This window comes from Hipposideros armiger, unplaced genomic scaffold (genome assembly GCF_001890085.2).
Source record: "Hipposideros armiger isolate ML-2016 unplaced genomic scaffold, ASM189008v1 scaffold_578, whole genome shotgun sequence".
Lineage (NCBI taxonomy): Eukaryota > Metazoa > Chordata > Mammalia > Chiroptera > Hipposideridae > Hipposideros > Hipposideros armiger.
Window position 1 is genome coordinate 426,784 of NW_017731928.1, and position 8,497 is coordinate 435,280.

An 8,497-nucleotide genomic window follows, 5' to 3' on the forward strand; every position below is an offset into this window, starting at 1 on the left:
ACACACACACACACACACACACACACACACACACACACACACAGTCATTCCTTTCTGACTAAAGAATTTGTCTAATCCACAAGACACCATAGATGAGTTGGGAGTTAGAAAAATCTGGATTTGAAACCTGGCTCTGCACGTTATTAATTGTGTGGCTTTGAGCCTGACCTCTTTAAGCCCCAGTTTCCTCATCCACAGAATGGAATAATAATGCCTATCTCATGGAGTTGTGAACATTTTTGTAAAGCGCTTAGCTAGTTGCCTAGCATATGTAAATGATCAATAAATAGGTAGATACACACAGCTGATCGGGACACCCTTAGCGAAGAATACAGAGATGGCTCCTGTATGACCAAAGGAAATCATTAGGTTTCTATAGGGTTTGGCGCGTTGGTCCTAATAATGAGTTATGAGGCATTCTTTGGTTGTCATGATAGATGGAGGCATGAAATACCCAGGTATAGGTCTGTGGGAACTCCATGAGTGGGTCTCTCTCTGTTCTTCCTCCTTATTTTCTCCAATATTTGTTTCATGCAAAGCTCCCCAAAATGCCATTTTATTAAATGGTGAATTTTAAAAAATATATTTCTTTGGTCATGCCAAAGCGCTCTCATTGTATAAGAAGTTAGGACATTCTCACTTTAAAATATAGTAACTCCAAACACATTTGAGGTCTAGCTCATTGATTTTATTTTTTGAAATGACGGTATCCCATCTTATCTGTTTGGGTCAGTTAAATGTTTTTACCTCTAGGAAGGAGCCTATCTCTCCAGCACATTTCTCAAAGTCTTGTAGGCATAGCTTAGAGAATCTTTGTCATGATGTCTGAGATTTTGGGATCATGGTCCCATTATTTTGGCCAAATGGATGGTTACAAATACCTACTGATAGATGACTTTCAGGTGAGTACATTGTCCCGTGTTTGCAAAAAGCAGGAGAGTCCAAGGGGTATAAATTCTGAAGTTAGACCATCTCGGGCCACATGCCAGGTCTATACTTATTAGTTATGTGACTTCAGGAAGCTTAACTCTCTAGGCCTCAGTTTCTACATCTATAAAATGGGGAAATAATTTATGTCTCAAGGGATTGTTATGACGATAAAAAGTTATTGTTGTAGACTCTATTATTTTCACAAATATTTGCCTCCACTATACCCCCTGAAGACTTTATGTATCTGCAATTTAGAACTGTGTGGCTTTGTGCAAATTAACAGACCTCTCTAAGCCCTAGTTTCCTAATCTATAGAATGGAATAATAATGCCTACTGCATAGAGTTGTTGTGAACATTTTTGTAAACCCCTTAGCTAGTTGCCTAGCACATATAAAGGATCAATAAATGGGTAGATGCATACCCATTGATTTCAAGCATGATCATTTAATGTGCTTTAGCTAAAGAATTATGAGCAGAGAGACACGTGTCTCTTCCTGGTATGGTTCGCCATGTTTTCCTTTCCCCGGCCATAAGACTGGCAGTGCTCCTGACAGAGGCTACTCCATCAGCTGGGACTCAGGAATGGAGACCATGGGGCAGAACTGCAGCCATTGGGCATGCAGGATGAGGCTAGAACTAAACCTTTGTGATTACAACCAATGAGCTATTAGGATTATTGCTTAATCATTCATGGCCTCTCCTGTCCTTACTAATATGTGTAAAGCCCTTAGCTTGATGCCCAGCAGGTAGTAAGTATTCAGCCAACATTAGCTTATATAATTATGTCTTCTCACCTTGTATTTGTCAATTGCTGGCCCCAATGTTTGACTAAATTAAAAAAAAATCTGTTCAGTCTTTTGCTATCATTACATTAAGACATGGAAAAGTCACTAGCATTGGCCAGTTTGGTACTGAAATTCAATAATAGAATAACCAAAAGATTACGAGGAAAGATGCATTATAAAAAACATATACTACCCCAGTATTCTTGGTCAGGGGTTGGTAACGACTGGTCTGAAGGCCAAATCTGGCTGCCTAGTTTTGTAAGATCTGTGAGCTAAGAACAGCTTTTACAGTTATAAANTGGGAAAGGAGCGTTCCTTTTCCAGTCCTTCCTGCAAGAGTCACGTGATTGGCTAAGGTGGGGCACCTGCCCATCCCTGAACTCTCTGGCCAGGAGGATGGACTGTGCTGATTGGCCGATCCTGGCTGATTTGTACTGGGATGGGAACTGCCCATCCTACTCAAACCTGCTGAACTGGGAGCGAGAGACAGGTGGTTCCTCAGAGGACCATATATTGTAGGTGCCGTTACCAGAAGTGAGAATGGATCTGAAAGAGACTAAAACAACAGATGCCTACAACATATAGCTTCCTTTTCATCTGAATGTAAGCAATGAGAAAAATGACCTACACCAGAGATAATGAACATAGTGATTGATGGGGCTTTTTATGGAGGGGAAGGGGAGTGACTTCAGGGAATGTATGAGCAGCAGGAAAAAAGATTTGAAATGAAGCCCAACTTCTTATTGTTTGTTAGTATCTTGTTCGCTGAGGAGAGTCAAGCAAGAAGAGAACTTGATTGCATCTGATTGCTTGTAAAAGTGTTCAGAAGACACTTTATCACACAATTTAGATGGGTAAATAGCTAGGAAGTGATGCCACCCTCCAAAGTAATAAACAGAATGGAAAGTCTCCCTTCATATTGCATCTGTTGAGGCTTTCGCCAGTGCAGCCTGCGTTCATTGCTTAAACTAAGGAGGAGCTGTGTTAACTCGGGACAGATGGCACTTAATACTGACCACACATGAAGGCTGGTGGCCCCAGGCCCCGAATTCAGGCAGAAGGCCAGGCAGTCTTGCCTCCATATGGGATGAGCAGCACTGGATTCCAGGATGCTGTGGTTTAGGAGTGAAACTGCAGAATTATCTTGGCGAGGTAAACATTGTTACTCTGGGTAATTTTAATAACCACTTTATAGCAGGGCTTTACCATTTACCTAATGCTTTCAGGTACATCTATTCACTTTATTCCCATAATTACGTGCATGAAGTTTGTTCACCTCCATTTTTATAGATAACAAATGACTGACTTGAGATCACAAAGCTATATTGTATTGGCGCCAACACTTGCACATTTATATCTGTATCTTTGACTCAAAACCCAAGGCTGTTTCACCATTCCATAATTACTTGCCCAGTAGACCTCCTTCGTTATTAAAGTGCTGCATTTGTTTAAATGCCCATCAGTGCAGACATCAGAACTAAACTACCTAGTTTCAAGGCTCAGCTCACCCCCTCTACCCAGAGGGGTCCCAGTAATTTTCCTCAGCCATCCGTGACTGTATTCTTTAATCTCTAAAGTATATGCCTGTGATGGCTCAATGGGGGAAGGAAGGAAATATTAACACGCAATTAATATTTATTGTTAAATAACTAAACCACTAATATTTAAGAACTTTTCATTTTGAAATAATCTAAAATTACAGAAAGTTACAAAACTAGTACACCAAGGTCACCTAAGGTTAATATCTTACAAAATCATACAGTCATCAAAACCAGGAAATTAAACAACAGACCTTATTTAAAATTCGCCAGTTTTCCCACGAATGTCCTTTTTTCCTCCTGGATTCTCTCCAGGATCTCTCATATTGCATTTATCTGTCATGTCTCCCAACAGTCTCCTCTATTCTGTGATAATTCCTCAGCCTTTGTTTTTCACAATTATGACACACATTTGACTAAAACTGACTATTTCTTTTATAGAGTGCCCCTCAGTTGGGATTTGTCTGATATTTTTGCCTAATTAGATTGAGGTATGTCTTTTTGACAAGAAGACCACAGAAGTGGCGCCGTACTCTTCTCAGGGCATTCTATCAGCAGGTACATGTTATCAACGGGTCTTACTGTTGGAAATGCTAATTTTGACCACTTCTTTCAGGTACTATCTACCAGGTTTCTCCACTATTTTTCCCTTTGTAATTAACACATGTCTTATGGGGTGCCACTTGAGATTATGCAAATATCCTGCTTCTCATCATAATTGTGCCCACCAGTTTTAACCTCCATTGATGATTTTTGTTTGTAACAGTTTTTATTATGGCATTTGCCTAATGAGCTTCACTAACTTTAATCAATTCTCCTTGATGCTCTAACTCAGATGTCATTTTACATGGTCACATGCCATGGAAGTATATACTTAGAAAATTTTTTCTTATCCTGTGTATCTTCACATACATGCATATTTTTACCCACTTAAAATATAACAGTTCATGGACATTTTTATAAATACCTTTTTGTATAAGGAAACACAAAAAAAGATTTTTTTTTGGGAAGTGTATCATTGACTTACAGGATTGACAGGAGCCTGGAGAATCAAGCTTGGAACTTCAAGGTCATGCAGGGCAACCCAGGGGGAAGACAACATTCTGCTTTTTATTGCCCACTGGAATCATAATCCATCCTTGCCTGTTTCAATGCTAGGTCATAGCATTTTAACATGTTTCCAGTATTACCGTTACTATTTTTAATACCTGCATAATATCCCACTTACTACAGTTGATTGTGTAGGTTGTCCCAACTTCAGTAAGGGATGCATTAATAGCTATCTTCATGCCCAGTGTTTCTGAAACTTGGCTGCAACCTGGAACAGTTTAGGGAAATTTAAGAAACCTTGATACCTGGGTCCTTCCTCCAGAGATTCTGACATAACAGGTGCGACAGTGGCTTGAGCATGGGGATGTTGTAAAGTTCTCCAAAGATTCTAGTATGTAGCGAAGGTTGAGAACCATTGGTCTAGAAGCTTCTATGGCCTGTGTGGAGTATGTTTTCTTACACAGGAAGAATCCACGTATTCACTACTTCCTGTTGACCATAGAAATTTCTGCTGTTTTCTCTCTAGACCTAAACAACACAAACATTCACACTCAGAGGTGTTCACACATGTATGCAGCCTAAGATTGCTTTGCAGTACCACCACGTTCTGCTTATGTGAATAGGATAAGTTATGTGATTCCCCTGTGCCTTTTTTTCTTTATCCATAAAATGGAGATACATTGGGTCTCCTTCCTAGGGTCATGGGGATGATTTGAAAATTGAAATTCAGACTCTTTATGCACAGCTTGTTAGTGCACCCATTTTAGAGAACAATTAGGCAGTATCTGATTAAAAGGAAGATTTGCACCCCCCTCTCTCTGTAAAGGGTTAAATTCTTGGGTTAAGAAATCACCGTGATGATGTTTCTTTAGAGCTGGGTTTAAGAAGTCGGGGAGGGGGTGGCCTGTTAGCTCAGTTGGTTAGAGCATGGTGCTGATAACACCAAGGTTGCTGGTTCAATCCCCACATGGGCCACTGTGAACTGTGCCCTCGTTAAAAAAAAAAAATTAAAGAAGTCGGGGAGCCATCGTGATGGTGGCTTTCCGAGACTGGGTTTGGTAGAAAGCATGGAGGGGGCTTTAACTTCCTCTTCTCGCTGGGAGCTAGCCACTTTTGATGTAGTCATCTCAGCATGGTAAGTTTCCCTACCAGTTCTTTTGTTTGCTTTCCCTCTTATTTCATTTAAAACCTGTTTTGACTTTGTTTTACAACACCTGATACCATAGTTCTGAATTACCTGTGTGACATCCTAAGCATTTGCTCGTAAATGCCAGATTCCTAAGGAATATTGGAATGAAGTTAAGTCACAGAGTGAGTGATGGTAAATTCAGGATTAGAACCAAACTATTCTAATGCTGTATACAGTTCCTTTTTAAATTCCAAGGAGTTTCATTGATTAAAAATAACAGCTGCCATTATTGAACACTTATTCTCTGCCAGGTACCATGATGAACAGTTTACAAGTTTTATTATACTTCACAAGTTGATCTTTCAAGGATTAGCTTAGGTTTGAAATGTGTTCATTTTAAAGTTGAGGAAACGTAATAATAATTTCTTCGATTCTGACTATGTCCCAGGCACTGTTCAAATAGTCTTATTTGAACTCATTTGCTATTAACTTATTTGCTCAAACAGAGGAGAAGTAACTTACCCATTGTCATACAACCTGTGAGCCCAGAGGTGGGAATGAAATCCAGTCCTGTCTCCTTGATCACTGCATTTGATTATTTCCCTTAAAGGGAGCTGTTTGGTCAGCTCCGTAAGTGGTCAGGTGCAGAAGACACAAGGGAGGGTTGGTTTTGCATCAGTCTCAGCCAAGCACTGACCGTATTGGCAGGTGAAGCAGTACACGGGGATTGTAGCAGCCTCGGGGATGGGTGGCCCCTGACAATGACAGTGCCTGAAAGGCAGGGTAAGTCCAATGTTTTAGAAAGTTAGGTTTAGGAATAAAAAATCAAGCAGAACAGCATTTTCTTAATAACATTAACACCAAAGTGAAGGAAAATCCCTGTTGATTTTCACTCCAAGATAGAATGGACCCTTCAAGGCAAGTGATCTTAGATTCATTGTCCCAGAGCTTCTGCAGTTGAGCCTGGGCATGCTGTGCAGAAAGAGTTCAGCTCGTTGTTTAGTATTCACAGTGAAGGTGTTTATTTTGAAGGGGCTGCTGGATGAACTTTATAAATGCTACTCCAGGTCTCTAATTCAATCTCGTATGTTTAACATTGGATTCTTTATTGCCTCTAGAACACCCACATTTCTGTGACTTTGCAGAGCCCAAGCACTCACTCCATGCTTCATTAATTTCCCCCAAACAGAAATGTTTCCAAAGAATTAATGCTCAGCTCTGTCACAAGGTGGTCCTTTCTTCCTCAGGCCACCGAACTCCTGCATTTTGAGTTTATGTCTCATCTCATGACAAGATTCCTGAGGCATCTTGCTCAGTGGGCATCTCAGCCTGGTGCGTGCCAGCATCTTGCAGCCCCCTGCCTCTTGGGAAGCAGATTAGGGGAAGTGATGGATGCCAAAATCGGTTTGACAGATCTCTAATCCTCTGTCTCATGAAAGCTGTTGTTGGAGGTGGTTCTTGCTGGTGCCTCTTGTAGGAATTCCGTTTCCATCCCCCTCTGAGCCCTTGCCGCTTTCTCTCCCACCGGCATATGTGGACTCTGGCTGCTAAGGGATGAGAAGGTCAGCACATAGGAGGAGCAGTCAGCAATAATTGTGTTCTAGCCCAGGAAGAGGCAGGCCTCTCTTCTATAGGTGGGAATGGATTTCCTGGCATGAACGTTCACGTTTCAGTGTTAGGTGAGCGGTAAGAAGATGAAGTAAAGAAAAAAAAAGAAAGATTAAAGGGTGGGGACAGAATCTATTCTCTTTTCCAAAATTGATTACTGTCTGCCTTCAAAGTGCCTTCCAGATGGGCGAATGATATGAACAGAACATGCAGAGAAGCTGAACTCACATGGCGAGTGGGGATTTTAAAAGTTCAGCTCATCAGCAATGAAAGCAGTGCAATTAAAACAAAAAGAGGTATCATTTAACATATCAAACTAACAAAGTATTTTTTGGTTTTTGGTTTTGTTTTTAACTTGCCAATGATAATACTTAGTGTTTAAAGGTGCTGAGTGATAGGTACTTTCATACACTGCCATTAGGAATAAACATTGGTTCCACATTTCTGGCAAGATATTATAAAAAGGCTGAAAAATAATTCATGCCTTTTGACTCAATCACGTCATTTCTAGGAATCCTTCCTAAAAAATGACTTTTTTTTAAGAAAGAAGAAACTGTATCACTCAGGTATTTTAACAATGTGTTTTTTCATAATTGGAAATAAGTGGCAATAAGGTTATGAAACATTTTAGCAATAGGGGACTGGAATATTAATACATTGAAATACTGTAGTCATTAAAAGTGATGTTTACTAAGACTTTTATGAAATGGGATATGCTTTTGAGGGGTTGATAAGTGAAAATTATGTATTTAGTTTCTCATTATTAATAATACATGCACTTAGAGAAAAAGGAAGAAAGAAAATATACCAAAATATTAATGATGACAACCGTGGGTAGTAGAATTTTCTTTTCCTTTTTTTTTAAAAAACCTGTGTTTACTTAGATTGTTTAATTCTGTTCTGTTTAGCATTTATTTATCCAGTTCACATTGATTAAGTGTCAATTATATCAGCACTGATTTATTATAGGTCTATTTATCTTAGAACTATTTTTACATACACATAAATTGAGTATAATGTTGAGAGCTGCTTTCTCAGGGCTGTCAGTAGACTATGAGTTTCTGCCCATGAGGGCTAATGAACTCTCCCAAACTTTCCACAATATGAACATGCTTGGCAGAAGGAGAAAGTTGGAAAAGTCATCATTCTCCTTCTGTCATTACTTCATGGTCTCATGCACACTATGAACTCATGATACCTGGAAAAGGGCTTATGTTAAATGGTGCTAGATGTGCCATGAAGTACCAAGGAGATCTATAAACAATGCGTATTAAAAATGCAAGAGCTACACAGAATAACTTTTATATTTGGGAGGAGGGGTACTTATTTTTAAAATAAAGAAGAAAGGGCAGGAATAAAGAAGAAAGGGGGCCGGCCGAGTGGCTCAGTTGGTTAAGAGCTCGCTCAAGAGTGCAAGCTCTGAGCAACAGCGGTTCGATTTCCGGCCCGAGTTGAG

At 39.9% G+C, this 8,497-nt stretch overlaps 1 protein-coding gene across 4 annotated transcripts in view; it reads left to right on the forward strand.

Moving 5' to 3' along the window:
- Positions 1-8,497, forward strand: part of PRICKLE2 (prickle planar cell polarity protein 2) — a 349,626-nt gene that overhangs the window by 83,923 nt on the left and 257,206 nt on the right. The gene's annotated exons all lie outside the window — the stretch shown is intronic.